The sequence below is a fragment of the Anomalospiza imberbis genome (assembly GCF_031753505.1).
Source record: "Anomalospiza imberbis isolate Cuckoo-Finch-1a 21T00152 chromosome W unlocalized genomic scaffold, ASM3175350v1 scaffold_31, whole genome shotgun sequence".
In the NCBI taxonomy this organism is placed as follows: Eukaryota; Metazoa; Chordata; class Aves; order Passeriformes; family Viduidae; genus Anomalospiza; species Anomalospiza imberbis.
Window position 1 is genome coordinate 5,921,365 of NW_027099315.1, and position 18,516 is coordinate 5,939,880.

The window sequence follows — 18,516 nt, forward strand, 5'->3', positions numbered from 1 at the left end:
TTCCCCACAAAGGTTCCTGAAATACCGAGCCATTATGGTAGAACAAGATGATGTAGAAATAGTGGTAACAAACACTGTCAACCCAGCTTCTTTTCTCAGCGGAAATCAAGGGGAGCCGATATATCACGATTGCCTAGAGACTATCAAAGCTACCTATTCCCTCCGCCCAGATCTGAAGGATACCCATTTGGATAATGCAGAGACCTGGTTCACTGATGGGAGCAGCTACATCACCAGTGGAAAACGGCATGCTGGGTATGCAGTTACTACTTGCAGAGAAGTAATAGAATCGGGACCTTTGCCAACAGATACCTCTTCACAAAAGGCCAAGATAATTGCTCTAACCCATTGTTATGGGTTGGTGCTGGCATAGTGCTAATCTACTCATGAAAATATATATTTTTTTAAATGGCTACTGTGAGATGTGACTAGGGACAGAGTAGAGCAGGCTTAAGTTTAGAAATAAAGGAAAAAACTTTATTAACTTACACTATGGTAAAAGGAACACACAGGAAAACAGAATGGAAACTCTAAAACATTCTTCCTCCCTCCACTTAATTTTTACTAAAACACAGTGAGACAAAACTCCTGATTAAGTTACTACTCTTCAGATAATTAAATCTTAGTCTATCAGGGGAGAGAGGAGTCTTTTTTTGTACTATAGTCTTCTACAGGAAATACAGTTGAAACTTCTGATGTTTTCATGTCACACATGGCACTGCCTGGAGAAAATCTGCTATTGTGACATCTTCTTTCTATGTACAGTGCTCTCACTACTGTGCATGGACTGAAACTGCTTTTAGGGTTCTTTTAAGGATGCTTTGCTAAGTACTAAAGAACAACAGTTTCTCATTTTGGGATAACAGTCTCCTCTATTTTTTCCTCCCCTGGGGCTAAGGGTCTTGAGAACAGAGATCTTCTTTTTCTCTGAAGACAGAGGGCACCACCACACCCTTCTCAACTTTTATCTGTTCACTCTACTCTTGCACATGATGTCACTTACTAAAGCAGGCCACTCTCACTCTTGTACTCTCTGGGCTCAAGTCATTGCATCCCCCTAAATACAGTTTCTGTGTTGGGGAGAATTGGTTCAGTCTATGGCTATACAAGAAAAGTCCAGTCAAAGGCCATTCCATCATCTCCTCCTACTTAGGATTTCTTTTCTATCTTTTTCTGACATTTCAGGTCTCAGACTGTCTCAAATCTAGGAGGAGTAGTGTTTCACAAAGCTTTCTTTGCCTAAGAAAGGGTTACAAGTCTCGGGCTCTCATGACCACTGATATCTCACAGCAAGCTGCTCAGAACTCTCACAGCTGGGCACCTTCCTACCCCCCCCCTTCTCTTTCTCCTCTGCCGGCATACTGCCAGCACATGAGATCAAATTTCCAGGTGGCACAGGCTCTCTGTCTCTGTCTCTCCATCTGAGGGGGGTGTCAGGGTCCGCAAATGCATGCAGGGTCCCTGATAGGTTCTTTTTGGAGATCTCAAAGCACAAAAGACACAGCAGGGGACACACCACTTTGCTTAAACAAAATGCACTTTTATTTAGTGCCAACAACTGCGATAGTGGGAGAGAAATAAAGAGATAGAGTGAAAGATAGAGAAAGAGGGGAAGGGGATTATAGCTACCAGTCTGAAGAGACGAGGCCCTCGGAGCTTGACGAGATGCTCATAGGCTGTCTTCTCCAGGTGGGGTCCGAACAAAGTCCTCAAAACTCCTTGAGTCTTTTATAGGGTTCCTCAAAGCGGGTGGCATCTGGCCAAAGCGGCAGCTCTCCTAGCTACATGGTGGGTGTGGACTCGTTGTTTTGGGAACCAGTTGTAACCGTCGCGTCGGTGCAGGACCAAGAGTACAGGACCGAAGGTACAGGACGAACTGATTAGGGCTCAGTCCACCATGACCAGTCCATTGTTCTTGCACTGAGTTCCCATGGCATTGCATACCACTCCTTAAGGCTTGGCAGACTTTCCACCTCAGCCAGGCTAGAGCTACTTTCAGGGTCGGGGATCTCAGTCCTTGGAGACAGTTGTGAGGCAAACATGAGGGATTTTCGGGCAGACCCTGACACCACCCCGTGACTCACAACTGGCGACGAGAGTACTCCATCAGCAAGGTCTTGCAGCGTTGTCACAAAGTCTTCAGGGCTCGACTCATCAGTGTTTGGCAGCATATATCCCAGAAAAACAGAAACAGGAAAAGATATCGAAGAGAAAGAGGGAAGAAGTAAAAGAAACACGGACAGGGATTAAGAAAAGGTAGAATAGGAAATAGTGATCGATATTGATTATAACAATTTTTCTTATAATTGAAACAATTTCTTCGAAAACAATCAAAACAAATCACAAAATTCTTTTACAAATTTCTTAAACAAAAATCTCCAAACAAAACCTTAATCACAGTATAACATTATTAAAACAAACAATACTAATCAAAACAAACCATGAACAACTAATTAATTTGCCGTTGCAGGCCTAATTTTTTTACTGCTCGTGTAGTTCTTCTTGTGTCAATAACTCTAGGAATGTCTTTAGCAAAAGGGGTTTTGACTAAACTGTGTGCATCTATAATTGATGTCAATCAGGTCAGCTGCCTCATCATTTTCCAATTCAAAATGTATAAAATGACTGATAAAACAAAACCAATTAAAACCAAGATCAAAAGAACAACAATGGGATGACACACTTTATTCAGGATGCCTGTAGCAGTAGGTGACCACCCAAAAAGAGTATCCCACCATCTGTGTTCAGCATCCTTCTTTACTCTTTCTAAAACGTGATGTATCTCCTTCACATCATGATGGACTGTTCCCGGGTCTTTTGCCCATTTTTCTTGACCTTTTCTAAAATTTCAATTAAGTCCTGGTGAAGCAACAATTGCTTAATCAAAGTTAAATTCATCCCAATGGAGGCAGGCAATATCTGGTGAATTAGTGTAAAATTGGATTGTAAAAGGTGGTAAGACATAACTGGGACAGTATAAGAAAAATCACATCCCGTAATCGTGGTAAAGTTACAAACACAAAAATTTGAATGATTCTTGGGATTCACTGCTACATTTTCTATAAACACTACATCACAAGCAGTCCTTACACACACACACCCATTACCTATGTACACTAATATTGTTACAGGAGTCTCATCAGGGTGAACTTCAAAATGGCAAATATTCTGCTCTGTGTCCAAACAAATATCTTGAGCTATAATTGCATTGCTTTCACAAATAAAACCTTGTTACTCCCGGACAATACAGGATTCTAAATTTACAGTTTGCCATTTCTTACCAATTTGACGGGCCCATTCTCTATGCTCGGAAGGATAGAGAATAGCTCCGTCATGATTCAGTCCTAATGCAATGATAGGGAAAATCAAATGCACTGAAGCATTAGATATCGTTAACACAAAAGCTGTGGCTGTGTTTGTACTTGGGCTGTAAGTGAAGTTCACCAAGTTCCACCAGGATTGGAATTCCTTTTCAAAATCATTTGCATTGTCCCAAATTATTTTTCGAATTTCAGTAGGGAAAATGCCTTCTTCACCTTCTCTTATAATTGAGGCAACAACTGTCTGCATCCAGAGCTGTGCCTGGATGCAGCTAAGGGCCAGGGAAATGTTGTTTTGTGCAACAATAAGTGCATCAATTATTAATTTGTGATCATTCACATTTACCTTTTCCCAATTTGGTAATATGTTTGATAACAACCACTGTTGTGTTCCTAGGGCGGATAAAGAGGACTGCAAGGGTTGTTGTAATTTTGTCAAGTCTCTTGTGGTGGCAACCAGTTTATTCATCAATACTTCTGAATCAATACTGTTTAGGATTCCCAATCCTGTTCCCACAACACCGGTTATGTCTCTTGCCATCCGTTTCTTGGAAGGGTTCCGTTTTCGTAGCCAGGTGGTCCACCCTTGAAATGAAGTTTGCAAAAAGGGTGAACAGTTTGGCTGAATTTCTGAAACATTGTTCTGCATCAGTAATTTAACTTGTTTAAGAGACCATGCCGGATTGAACAATATTTGTTGTTGGCCAGTTTTTCCTGATTATATATGGTCCCACTTCAAAGATTTTCGGGGTGAGCATAACCGGTGGTTGGGTGGTAGGTGTCACAACATTAACATCAAGTCCTCCCCAGTATTTAAATCAATACTTTAAACTTAAAAGAAAGCACTTCAGTATTGTTGGACCAAAACCAAATTGCTTCTACAGTTTGTGTTAATGTGAAATTGTGCCAATAACCCTGTACGCTTGAGTGCGTACAAACCTTTTTGTACTTAAAGAGATCCTTTCACCTTTTCGGCATGCTACCACAATTATTTCAGACCATGGCCACTCAGCTGGTTTCTGGCCATGGGGTTGTGGTAGGATGCAGAAAAGTATCACCAGTTTCATCATGAATTAGGTGGTCTTCATGTCCCTCGGAGTTCTTCTGTAAAAGTAAACACAACAGAATCCTGCCACTATAAGGCAGAAAAGGTTAGAATGATGGAATTATCCAGCGTGTGTTTATCCAGTGCTCTTTTCCTAGAGCATCAGAAGCTGTCCATGCATGTTTATTCAGAGAGGGTTTTAGCACAAGTGGTACTAGCCCTATAGTAAGGGAGGTCCACCAGAACAGGTTGGCCAGGGTAATGTGCTGGATTATTGGGATCATCTGATACACAGCATAGGAGTCAGTGTAGTTACAGACAAGAGAGGTATTCTGTACCTCACATTGGAAAACACTACAAACAGCTGTCAGCTCCCCAGCCTGAGCACTGCTTTCTCCCTCAGTAATAATTAGTTCACCAGAAGAAATGTGGGGGGCTGCTGCCCTGTATCTCCACAACTTCCCCTCTCGTTTAGCAGAGGTGTCAGTGAACCAAGAACTTGCTGATTGTTCAGGGGAGAAAGGAGGGGCTACTTTGATTACAGAGGCAGGTTTGTCATTGCTGCTATCCAAGCTCTCAGTTTCTTGGATTGCTAAAGTTTTTACATCTCCTTCTGTCATTGAGAAAAAGTTACAGTAATGTTCAACCTGAGCATACCACTTTCTAACTGAGGCCCTCTGAGCCACCCCGTCAGGAGGGGGGGTTCCAGTAGTGACTGTCTTAATAACCTTGAAGGGGCCCCTTAGCACAATAGGTTGTTGACGTGCTATTTTTTCCACTTCAATGAGAGCCAAACTAACCACAAACAGCCCCTTTTCCCAGGTAGTGTATCTTTTCTCAGCGTCTCTGAAACCACGAGAATAGAAACCAACAGGCCTTGTCGGACCCTCAGGAAAATGAGAAATTATTTTCTGCTGAGTATCCCCCACTACTTCTTTTTCTTCTCCTCCTACAAGGATATCATCAATGTACTAATAAACAGATAGAGTGTCAGGTTTAGATACGGTTTCTAACTCTTGGGCTAAAGCATGGTGGGCTAAAGTGGGTGAATGCTTGTATCCTTGGGGTAAACGTGTAAAGGTATATTGCTGTCTTTCCCACACAAAAGCAAAACGGTCCATGTCTTCTGGCTGTATAGGTATCATAAAAAACATGTCTTTAACATCTATTGTTGCCATAAAAGAGTGGGCTTTTTCTTGAATTGCTATTATTACTTCAGCTAAATTTGGGACAGCTGCTGTAAGAGGGTCTGTGTTAGCATTAAGACGGCGGTAGTCTACTGTCAATCTCCACTTCCCATTAGGTTTTCTAACTGGCCATATTGGGGAGTTAAACGGACTATGAGTGTTAATAATAACTCCCTGATCTTTCAATTCTTGAATAACTGGCTTGATGCCATCCTTAGCACCAGAGGGCAAGGGATACTGTTTTACAGAAGTGATTTTACTGAATGGTAGGGAAGGAGCTATTTTAAGCAGCCTGATGTCAAGGCGTGGCACGCCAAAAGACCACAAAAGACCCTCTGAGTCTTCCCACTGTTTCCCAGCAAGTATATCCATCCCTAACAAACTGTCCGGGATATTTCCAATTACCATTTGGACAACTATTAAGTTGTCTTCCCCGGGCAATGTGATTTTTACTAAAGCGATACCCATAGGCTCTGTAGTTCCTAGGGCATTTAAGACACAGCACCATTTCTTGCTAGGGACAACTCCACATTTTTGAGCATCTTCATTTTTTAGTGCACTAATCTGAGCTCCGGTGTCTACCACAAAGGTTACTAAAGCTTGTTTGGGACCAACGATTGCTGTAATCAATAAGTCACCTGTTCTTGGGTTTTTTGTGAGCTTTCTCAAAAACAGCCATTCTCCGTCTCTTTGCTCACTAACAAGAGATGGAGTTTCTAGTTTAAAGCAGGCTGGTTTGTTTCATTGCCTTGGAGCTGTAGGGAAGGTTTTTGTAACCCATTGTCTAAAACTTGTGTAGGAGAATGGTTTGGCTTATTGCCAAAAGTTTGTAAAGGGGGTTGTTTTGGCTTATAGCTTGAAGCTTGTGGAGGAGGGGGTGCGCTAGGTTGTACATCAGGTGAATTCAGTATCATGGGTTTGGGACTGCGCCAGTTTGAAATTATTTTAACTAATTTTTCATATGGTAAGCCGTCCATCACTTCTCGTGGCACTCCCCTTTTTAGTCCCAGCAGCCACAACTGTTGGCGACTAGAGATTTGTTTCCCCTTTTCTGGTTTTTCATTTGGAGATGCAATGTGCCTGACTCCTCTGGTTTTCTCAGGCTTATCATCTGGGAGATTCACTGGTCCATATTTTCTGCTGTAACTAATTAACTCTTCTGCAACTTGGCTCCACATCCACACTTTATGGCTATTGTCAGATTGTACGCTTAAAGGTTGGGCAGGAGTTGCAAGAGACGTGAAGCTTGGGCTAGTGGAACCAGTTTGGTCAGTAGGATTGCCAAGAAATCTGTCTAGCCTGTCTACAGGGGTGATAGATGCAATGGTTTTTTGAAGGAGGATTGCAGTCGGTCTAAGGGACTCAGGGAGACCTCGAATTAGAGGTGTCATTATTTCAGGTTTTACTGGCAATTGCATAGGTGATTCATAGCCAGAAATCAATTTTCTTTCATGTATCATTTGCAAGCAGGCAGCTTTGTGAATGTTTTCTAAAAGTTGATCTGGCGTGCTGGTAATGGCTAGAGGATCCCCTCTTTCAAGGGGGCTAAGTCCCCCTGCCCAGTAAGCTGCGCGCTGTGTCAGGGACCATGGAGCTCGAGTGTTTCCTGTTGTTAAGAAAACTCCATGTCCCCAATAGCCACTGGCTTCTTGCTCACTTAATTTAATTTGGTCTCCTCCAGTGAGTGAGACTCTAAACACATATTCTGTCTCTGATTCTTGAGGCAGACGTGAATATTCTTTCTTTAATTTGGCTAATTCAGTGGCAGTGTATGGTATTTCTTTGGTGGTAATGTGAGGATCAAAATCCTCTTCATTTATAAAATTGTATTCTGTTTTAATGAGAGGTCTCAAATTGGAACAACAAGATTCTCCACAATTTTGTATGTGTACCAATTATTTCTGGGGGTATATGTGTTTAATGTGGCGTGCTTCTTTCTCTTCTACTCCTTTTGGTGATTCTACATGTTTTAAGTTTTTATCTCTCTCCTCTCTAAGACTTCTTTCATATTCTAATTCTTTCTGCAAAACTTCTACTAGGGTTTGTAGGGAGCCTATTACTGCTTTTTCTTCACTCACCCGTTTCTCTCTCTCCTCTCTAAGACTCCTTTCATGTTCTAATTCTTTCTGCAAGACTTCTACTAAATTTTGCGGGGAGTCTATGATAGCATGTTCCTCACTTCTTCGCTTGAAGCGAGTTTCTACGGCTGCCATAAGACAAGCTCCCAAAACTGAGCACAAGATGGTTTTATTTTTGCCCAGTTTGAATTTTGTATCATGTTGTAAAGCACATACTCTATCAACCACATTATCCAAATTAAGCCAGTTACTTTGTGCCCATTCCTCTCCTCCCGGAGAAGGTTTGGCATTGTGCTTAGCCAGCAAAGCATAAAATCCAGCTTTAGTTTTGTCATTAAGGTTATCACTCATTTTGTGAAGGGACCAAAACCACAACAGGGAGGTACAAACTTAAGTTACACACAAGCACAGCTAAAACTGTGTTTCCCTTCGCTTCCCTGGAGTGGGTGAGGGGACCAAAACTGCTTGGGAGGTATTCCTTAGTTACAAATAGTTGTCTCCTCAACTGCACCAAACAGCTCAAAAACACACACAAAAAATAAAACAACAGAGTCCCATCTTTTGTACAAATGAGATCTTAAAAATCCTGAAGACAGGGGATGCTTTTCACCTGGGTGTATGCAGTTTGCGGGAAATTCCACTCACCCCCCTTGCTTTCTAGACAGCGCCCACTGGACGTGGCGTGCTAGGTGCGGCTGAAGCGAGGGTCCTTCCCCTGTTACAAACTACATACAACCCGCAACCCTTAATCTGTCTATCAAGATCCTGCCGACTACGCCAATTTAATGTCAGTGTCCGCAAATGCATGCAGGGTCCCTGATAGGTTCTTTTTGGAGATCTCAAAGCACAAAAGACACAGCAGGGGACACACCACTTTGCTTAAACAAAATGCACTTTTATTTAGTGCCAACAACTGCGATAGTGGGAGAGAAATAAAGAGATAGAGTGAAAGATAGAGAAAGAGGGGAAGGGGATTATAGCTACCAGTCTGAAGAGACGAGGCCCTCGGAGCTTGACGAGATGCTCATAGGCTGTCTTCTCCAGGTGGGGTCCGAACAAAGTCCTCAAAACTCCTTGAGTCTTTTATAGGGTTCCTCAAAGCGGGTGGCATCTGGCCAAAGCGGCAGCTCTCCTGGCTACATGGTGGGTGTGGACTCGTTGTTTTGGGAACCAGTTGTAACCGTCGCGTCGGTGCAGGACCAAGAGTACAGGACCGAAGGTACAGGACGAACTGATTAGGGCTCAGTCCACCATGACCAGTCCATTGTTCTTGCACTGAGTTCCCATGGCATTGCATACCACTCCTTAAGGCTTGGCAGACTTTCCACCTCAGCCAGGCTAGAGCTACTTTCAGGGTCTAGGGTCTCAGTCCTTGGAGACAGTTGTGAGGCAAACATGAGGGCTTTTCGGACAGACCCTGACACCTATATCCAACTTACTGGGTTTCTGTCCCATTTTTCCAGATCTTATCTATTCGTCCCCTGCCTCTGTTTCCCACTTTCTCTAACAACCTGAATGCTACCTTCTTTCAACCACCCACACAAAAAATCCTTTTTCTCACAATACTATTCAATACAATACACCTCCCACTAAGGAGATAAAGTGAAGCTTAAACAATCTACATTACATATACTTTCATTCATCTACATTTACTCACCTTTATTTCTCACTCACTCTCACACATGGTGGCTCCAATATAGAGAACAGGACATTCCCTGGCTTGTCTGGCCCCTGCTGCTGGACCAAATGGCAGCAAGCAACTGTGGTGCTTCACCGCAGAGACACCTTTGGCTAGCTGAATGTCGCAGCTGGGCGCATGGAGACAAACCCAGACATGCCGGAGCTCAGGTGGCGGCGGGATGGAGCTTCCTCTCGCAGAGGGTCTGCTCCTCAGGTTTCCCGCTGTCGGAGAATCCTTTAAGACGATGGTGAAGGAAAGGAGTAGTTTCTGATGGAGGGTTTAATCCAAAGCTTTTATTCTGGCCTACAGGCCTCTGAATGTAGCAATGGCTCCAAACAGAACTCCGAATTCAGTCACTGCTCCATCAGAACTGTCCGGACCACCCGATTCTTTTACCTGGGGGAGGGAAGGGATAGGGACCCCGCCAACCAGGTACAGGAGAGGAGGCCTCAAGGGACAAAGGACACCTGGATGGCCCAATGCCCCCCCGGGGGTGGAGGGCATCCTTTGAATCTGCCAATCACTCAACGCACTTCTGGAATGCCAGGAGTGACAGGCAGCGCTCAACAGGGGTCAGGGTGGGGAAAGGAGGAGTGACTGACACACCTGGGAAGACAACTTCAGGGGAGAAAACCAGGGTTCGGGGGTAATCCATGAAAGCACACCGCAACAATATGTAAGGTACTTTTTTTTTTTTGACACCCCAGAACCTTAAGTACTGACACCCCTAAGTTTCCCCACTGGCTTAGGTTCAGCACTCCATAAATTTCCCTTTTCTTTTATTGGACAGAAGAAGGAAACGTTAGCAAACCTCTTAGACTTACACAAAGCGGATTCCTGTTGCCAGAAAATCACGGATCTATGTAGGCCCCCACCCTGACCCCTTCCACGTCCCCGAGGTTTGGCAATCCCTCTTCCCTAGAGATAGCCTCAGAGTCAGGGGTTCGGACCTCCACACCTTGCCCGATCTGGACTCCCCACCCCCCCTACCTTGAGGAATGGGTCACACGACTACCCCTCGCAGCCATGGTGCTAGAAGGTCCTACGATACTGTAGCATCCTTGCTTTGGGGTCAGCCTCTCTGGGCTTCAGTACCGCCAGGCCTCCGGGAAGTGTCCTGAATTTGATTGCCTCTTGTGTCAGTTCACCTGTGATACTGTCTGCGTGTCACTCACACTCTTTAACGACGGCCCCCTCCACACTTCCGGGGAAACAATGGTTTGTGTGCAGGTCACTTACACCTTTTTCCACAGCCTCACCTGCCCAGGGGAAAAATGGCATGTTTGCGGGTCACATACACCTTCTGCAACAGCCCCCACCCAAGTGGGAAGCTGAGGCAGATTTTGTGTGTGACTCAGTCTCACACACAAGATAACAATAAGGTGCCTTTTACTTTCAAATCACTTGTTACAATTTCAGATTATACTTTCCAGCCCAGGTATTCTTGGATATCCCTCAATCCAGCTGTGTTGTCCAACCCCAGATTCTCTTGGGCATTATCCTCAATCTGGCAGAATTTTGCTCAGCCCTGTATGTTCTTGGGAATATCAATCCCTCAACCCAGCAGGTTTAATCCTGGATGCTCTAGGGCATTGTCATCCCTCAACCCAGCAGAATTTTTAGGGGCCCCTTTTACAATTTTTGCTTTATTTTATTCTGCTTTCCCAGTGGACTATGCCAGGAAAACCCTTGGCTCTCTACCTCCAAGGGGTCCCAACCCTTCCCTGAGACCCAGTCCCAGTTTCCCCGGGGGGAAGGGGGGGGTTCTTTCAGTCTTTTTATCACTTGCTTCATCTCTTTACTGGCCACTTTTCTTGCGAAAAGTCAAAACCGCAGCATAGGAGACTACTGCACTCACTTGGCAGGTCTAGGATAACCAGCCCGCCTCTCATTCACACACATTCATCCCCCCCTTATCCGCCCAGTCCAAACAAATATTTACCTACACTTTATCGTCAGGTCTTTATCTTTGTGCACATTTTAGTCTTAGGGGCCAATTACTGCGGTTTTCAGGAATCTTTTCCCTTTTCTTTGTTTTATTGTCTGTTTTTGTCCACTGGTTGCAACCTGCATCTTTTGGTCACCCAGAAGAAACAGAGCGGGGCTGCCAAATGGGCAGGGCGCACCTCCCCCACTCGGAATCCCCTGGGGCCCCAGCAGTGAGGTGTTACTTCATGGGTTTCAGCACCAAAAATTGTGAAAAACGGCAATCATTTGGTTTAAAATTTTAAAAGTTTAATAGTAATAAAATGGTTATAAAAATAGAGTAATAAGAATTTGGACAATCAGAGTTAGGACAATAAAGGACAATTAAAAACAAACACATACAGACTGTCCGGGTGCCTTCCTAGAGCAATTAAGCCCAGAAAGCACATGCTAACAAAGGATTAACCCTTAAAAGCAGTAGCCTGTTGCATATTCATATATCTCATACATGATGCAAACATTCTTTTCAAACAAAGGATGTTCTCTGGTTATTGTCAACTTCTTCCCCTTAATGCTGGTGGTTCCTTAAAGAGGGAGAGGAGTTGGAGGAATGTTTGTCTTTTCTGATAAGGAGGCAGTAACTCTTTAGGTGTCTTGTTGCTGTTATCACTTTGGGAAGAATTTCTTGATTATCTCATCCCTTTCTCGAGCTAGTTAAAAAATTATCTTACATCGCATAGTTTCTATTTTAACATTATGTTATAACCTAAAACTAATTTTAACACACTACTTAAAAAGGATTAACACAGTACTATAAAATAACTTTCCAACATAACACATATAGTATTCAATTTAATATTTGCAAAGATCCAATCATTTAATATGCATTTTTCACAGGAACTGCACTTGTTCCCCTGCATCCTTCTGGACTGTGTTGTCTGCAGCATGGACAGCGAGACAGAGCTCTCCTTTGCTTTTTAGTTTGTTTTTACCTAGCTAAGGCAGAGAGATTCCCTGGTCTGTGTTTTTTCTTTTTCTTGGAACTGTTTAAACCTGCTCTGGACTGAAAACCCAGAAGAGCACTGGGATCTCACACCTGTGGCCCACCGGGCCGGGCCTGGGCCATGGCATTTCCAGTGCCGGAGGGACTAAGACTGGGTGAGCTGAGCTGCAACCCAGAAGAAGAACTTTCTGAGTTTGTCATCTCTTCAGATTGGCAAGAGGTTTTATTGTTTAATATTGTTCCTTCTTTTTTTTTTTTTTGTGCTGGTGAATGCTTTGCCTGTTAAATAAACAGTTTTTTTCCACTTTTCTCCAAGGAAATCTTTTCCCAAACCAGTTGGGAGAAGGGCCGCTTGAATCTTCTTTCTAGAGAAACCCCTTCAGAGGTTTTCTCACAAATTTGCCCTAAACCAGGACACTGACCCTAGTCTTCAGTTTGCTGACATTATTTCTAGCACTCTTTTCCTTCTAAGATGATATAGAATAGAATTGGGTTAGAAATAAGAAGTAGCATTTAGTTATTAAAGTCCTTTTTGCCCTTTCCTCACAGGTAAACACATTTAAATTTGCTTGACATCAGTTAACTCAAACCCACTGTACTGTAAATCACTCTACCTGCAAAGAAAAGCTTAAAGTTACTTGCTACCATGATTGACAGGGATCTTACCCAATCAAATATCTCCCAAGGCTGCAGGCATCTCACTGGCCAGAACCTGAAGGGACATGGAGTTCGAAGTGTCGTGGTTTGACACGGAAGTGAATTTTTTCAGGAAGTTGGCAGTCAAACCAATCAGTGGTCAGGTTTGGATATTGGCACCTGGAGTGACCACTGAAGGTATAGACACACCTCTGAGAACACAGGGTGTTAAAAGCAAGAACTCCCAGGGGAAGTCCTTGGTTCCGGTCTTCGGAGAGTGCAGACTCTCCCCAGCCTAGCCACAGGCTGGGTGGGGGAGGGGAAGCCATGCGGCTTGGTCGAGGTAGGCCCAGGGGGCTGAAAGACTGGAACCAGGCCTGCTCCTGTGGACGGAAGGGTGGAGAGAAACGGAGATGTCTTTGTTCCCCCACAGGAGGGAAGAGACAGAGAGCCTGACAGCACCTGGAAATTTGCCAGCAGCAGAGAAGGACAAGGGGGGGGAGGTGCCCAGCCTTGGGAGTTAAGTTCTGGGCAGAGATTTCAGCCATCCGGGGAGTCTGAACTTTTAACCCTTTCCTTGGAAATGAAGGCTTTGTTAAATATTACTCCTTCTCGCTTTGAAGTGGAAGAGAGACAGTCCAGGACCTGAGATGTTAGAAGAAGAAATTTTTAGGTGGGAGGAGATGATGGAGTAGCTTTCGGCTGGACTTTTCTTGTTAGCAATAGAGTGAACCAAATTCTCCTGTAACAGAGACTGCATTTTAGGGGGATGCAGTGGTGAACCAAGAGACCTACTTCAGCAACTACCAACACAGGATTGGAGAGAACAGAGAAAAGCTGAGGAGGGTGTGGTGATGCCCCCTGTCTTCAGGAAGAAAAGGGTGTGGTGATGCCCTCTGTCTTCAGGAAGAAGATGATCTCTGTTCTTGAGACCCTTGGCCCCACGGGAGGAAGAAATGGGGGGGAACTGTGGTCCCAAGATGAGAAGCTGGACTGTTGTCTCTTCTGGTCCGTGGCAAAGCATCCTTAAAGGAGACCTACGAGCAGTCTGTCCATGCACGGTGGTGAGAGCACTGTGACATGGAAAGGAGAGTGTCACGCTGGCAGATTTTCTCCGGGCGGTGACCATGTGTGACATGGAAAAGCAAGGGCGGCAATTGCGTTTCCTGGGGGAGTCTGTGGTGCAAGAGAGCCTCCTCTCTCCTTTGAGGGACTGAGTATTGATTATCTGAAGGGTAGCAACTTGATGTGGAATCCCGGGTGGTGTCTCACTGTGGTTATTCAGAAATTGGGTTGGCGGAGGAGAAGTGTTTTGGAGGGTCTTCATCCTGGAGTTCGTGTGTGTTCCTGATCACATCTCACAGCAACTGAAATGAACAGGGCTAATGCCTTTTATTAATGTTCAGCTCCTTATTCAAAAGATCAGCTGGGCAGGGGGACCAAACGGAGCTCACCCCCGCTGTTGTAGCTCTCCCAGGTGGCCAAAAGAAAGGATGCGTGCAGAGTCTGTCAATGAAGTCCAGAGCAGCAGCTGTCCCTTCTTCTTCCCTGTGGCACAACCGGTGGCCAAAGGGTGAGGAGGCGTGGCGTGCAGAGTCTGTTGCTGAAGTCCAGAACAACAGCTGACCCCGCTCCTTCCCTGGTGGCAGCAACAGGGGGCTCTGTCTTTTTCCGCCTCTGCTTCCCACAGCCTAGTCTAGTCAAGTCGCTTTTAGGTGATGATGACAGACAAAAGTCAATCAGGGGTTGTGTTTCACTCTTCCTCAGCTAGGGCATTCGTCTATCCCTCTCCACTGTGTTTAGTTCTTTATTTAGGGGTGTCTTTATCCCCAAAAAATACTCCCATGATCCCAAGGGGTTTTCTTATTTGCATTTTACTCCCAGAATGCCGGCGTGGTGGGGGGAGGCAGGTTATATCCAGGTAGTTTAGAGAAATCAAACAGAGCAATTAGCTAACTAAAATTTCAATACCGGTACTCAGCTAGAGCCAGCAGTCATTCCAGTGTTGCCATGGGAACTAGGAAGGCCCTGCCCGCCTCTCTGGGGAACATCTGGAAACTTTGTTCATTACAAATCCCTCCTCGATTTCTTTGATTGGGCTTAAGCCCACATCAACTTACAGTCTTTGGCTTTTGAGGGCAGACTTCTTTTGGCATTTGTATGGTTTTACTTATGTCTGATGATAATTTTCGTATTCTTTAGAAACTAAGTAAGACTTAATAATCTTCTAATTTAAAAAAATTCTTCAGTTAACTCCTTTGGCTAAAGGACACTTATTCTTATTAAACAATTACAAAGTGCTTAAACCTTTACTATGGCACTTTAACTCAGAAACAGTTATTAACACCTTACTGTATATAAGTCTCTAGCAAGTCTTCTTTACAGTTAATTTTAAGTCCTCTGGTCTCTTAATTACTGTCCATGCACAAGAGGAGGCAGGTGATACCGTTGGGTCTGGTCTGGCGTTCGGGGGTGGCACTGGTCCTTTGACTCTGGTGACATGGGTCCAGCCTTTTTCTTGGGTTAGCACCGCAGTGTGTGTGGTGAGTAGTACCTGGAAAGTTCCTTCGAATTTGGGGGTTAATGGAGTGGTGGTGTTCCAGGACTTTATCATCACCCAATCCCCAGGATTGATGTTGTGGGCATTGGTGTCCAGAGGGGAAGTTTGGGGGAGGAACCCCTTCTTTCTGAGGCCTTCTAGGGATTTTCCTATGACCTCTAAATATTTCTGAGTTGCTGCTTCCCCTTTCAGATAATCTGCTGTACTGAAAGGGGCGATTAAAAAAGGGAGTCCAAACATCATTTCATAGGGAGAGACCTCTATGTCGGACCGAGGTCTGGTTCTGATGCGCAAGAGAGCGAGAGGTAAACACCTGAGCCAATTCATATTTGTCTCTTCAATTAATTTAGTTAACACATTTTTAAGAGTTCTATTCATCCTCTCCACTCTTCCAGAGCTTTGAGGATGCCATGGGGTGTGCAATCTCCACCTAATCCCCAGGGCATTTGTTACTTTATGCAAAGTTTGAGCGACAAAATGTGTACCTTGGTCTGAGTCAATGTTATTGACTAGCCCGTATCGTGGTATGATGTTTTCTAAGATTATTTTTGCAACTTCCTGCACGGTCTCTTTTCTGGTTGGGAAAGCCTCCACCCAGTGAGTGAGATGATCTACGATCACTAGTAAATGTTTGTACCTCTGCACAGAGGGCATTTCAGTGAAATCTACTTGTATGTTTTGGAAAGGTCTCAAAGCAAGTTTTCCTCCCCCATGTGCTGTTTTTCTCATTACCTTTTGGTCAATTTTCAGGCAAATCACACACCCTCTTGTGCCTGTCTTTTCCAGATCATATACTCCAAGACATAAATTTTCCCGTAAAAAGTGGTCGCACAAACCTTGGGTTCCCCAGTGGGTCAATTCATGTAACTCTACTAGCACTCTTTGAGCTAAGGCTTTATTTAGGAACGTACGCCCATCAGGAGTTAACCATTCTCCTTGTTCCCCTTGATGTAATTCTAGTTCCTTTATTATTTTTAATTCTCTTTCACTGAACCTTGGCTCTTTTTCTTTTCTTTCTCTACTTGGTCCTACTTCTACTTTAAAAGCTTTTACTGGATTATTTGAGTCTAAGGCTGCTTCTTTAGCTATCTGATCTGCTGATCGGTTTCCCTTTTCTTCACGGGTGTGTCCTTCCTGATGTCACTTTATATGCACCTCAGCTATCTCTGTGGGCTTTTGTAAGGATTCTAATACTAGTTTTATCAGTTTCTCATGTATAGGAACTCACCCCTGGTTGGGGTGATCCAGAAAGGTGGAAAAGTCTCTCCTTCAACCTGTGTCTCCAAAGAAAGACTCAGTAGTCTTCAGTCGTCCGGTCTCAAGGTAGTTTATTACATGTTATCTGAAAGATTTTCTCCCTGAGCTGCTGTGGTCCGTTCAGCAGTCAGGCAAGGGCACACTCTGACGCCCAGGGGGCTGGTGCCCTCTTTTATATCATACATTACGTATTAGATGTTTACAGTTTTTCCCCAATGCCCATCACCTATATTGAACAGTGACTTTCTACTCTAAACCAATCTGTGAATGCCAGCATCACCAAGAACATGGAGGTTAGGAAGGAGAAGGAAAGAGGACAGGGCACACCCAAGTCCCTCCATCTTAGAATTTCTGACCGCCATGTACAAAACTCAGACCCCTCTGTACAAGGCCTAAAACCCCCCTGTACAGCACTCAAAAATTCTTCCTTTCACTTTGTGACTACTTCTACAATAATATCTAAACTTTTGTGATTTCTTGTTCTTCCTGCAAAGTTGGTAAATTGTTCCATGGATCAGGTTCAAAGCCACAGGGGTCTGTGGCTGCATTCCAGGGTCTCAAATGCTTCTGACCTGGGCCCGGAACATCCAAGAGTGTCCAAGGGACATTCAGGGTTCCGACATCTCCCCCTCCTGTACCAGGTTCTTCCCTTTGGAGCTTAGGTAGCCACGCTCCTCCCAAATTTTTCCGAAGGTATGGATGATCCCAAACTCATATTGCGAGTCTGTGTAAATAGCTCCTTGGTCTCCCTCTAAAAGGTCTAATTCTCTTTTCAAAGCATAGCCTTCACAACATTGGGCTGACCAGTTCGAGGGCAGTTTCCCTTTTTCTGTGACTTTCATGTCTTCCCTGTCTATGACAGCATATCCTGAGGCTCTTTTCCCTCCTACTGCTCTTGATGATGCATCTATAAAAAGGGATCTCCCGTATGGCAACAGGTACATCTTCTAAATCCTCTCTCACTTTGGTCTGTAGATTTATGAGTTCAATACAATCATGTTCTAGATCTGCCAGGGGTTCTCCGGCAAGAAATTGTGCAGGGTTTAGACATTTGGAGGTGACTAACTCTAAGTCACCTGTGTTCATTAAGATGATCTCATACCTCAATATTCTAGAGTCAGTCAGCCACTGCTGAGCTTTTTGGCTTAGCACTGTTTTGAGATTGTGGGGGGTGTGGACTTCAATTTTCCCTTGCAGGGTCAACTTTTGGGCTTCTTCTATCAGGATAGCTGCTGCTGCCATTACTTGCAGGCAAGTTGGCCATCCTCTGGCTACTGTGTCTAGTAGTTTTGAGAGGTAGGCTACTGGCTTTTTATGTCTTCCCCATTCTTGAGTTAATACCCCATATGCAATTCCCCCTTCTGTGCTCACAAACAGGTTAAACTCTTTCTTAAGGTCAGGCAAGCTTAGAACAGGTGCTGAGGATAGTTTATCTTTCAAACCTCACAGCTGTTCCTCATCCTCTTCTGTCCACTTTACAGGCCCAGAGTCTACTAATTTATCATAAAGGAACTTTACTCTTTTGGTGCATTGATCTAACCACAGTTTACAATTAGCTGATGAGACACAACTGGTGCCAAATACAGAAAGTCACACCCTGAAATCCTAACAAAGTTACAAATACTAAAGTTAAGATATTTCTTACCGAGCAAAGTTACATTACCCTTATCTATTTCTATAAAAGTACACGCAGTTCTCAAACATACACAACCTTGACCAATATATACAAGTACAGTCCTTTGATTCGTATCCAGATGAATCTCAAAGTGACAAACACCTTGTTCAGTATCAAGACATATATCTTGAGCATCGATTGTGTTACT

General features: G+C 44.2%; 1 protein-coding gene and 1 pseudogene across 2 annotated transcripts in view; one reads left to right on the forward strand and one right to left on the reverse strand.

The window, feature by feature from the left end:
• Positions 1–18,516, forward strand: part of LOC137465609 (heterogeneous nuclear ribonucleoprotein K) — a 230,157-nt gene that overhangs the window by 163,579 nt on the left and 48,062 nt on the right. The gene's annotated exons all lie outside the window — the stretch shown is intronic.
• LOC137465586 (uncharacterized) lies at positions 5,294–7,981 on the reverse strand (annotated as a pseudogene).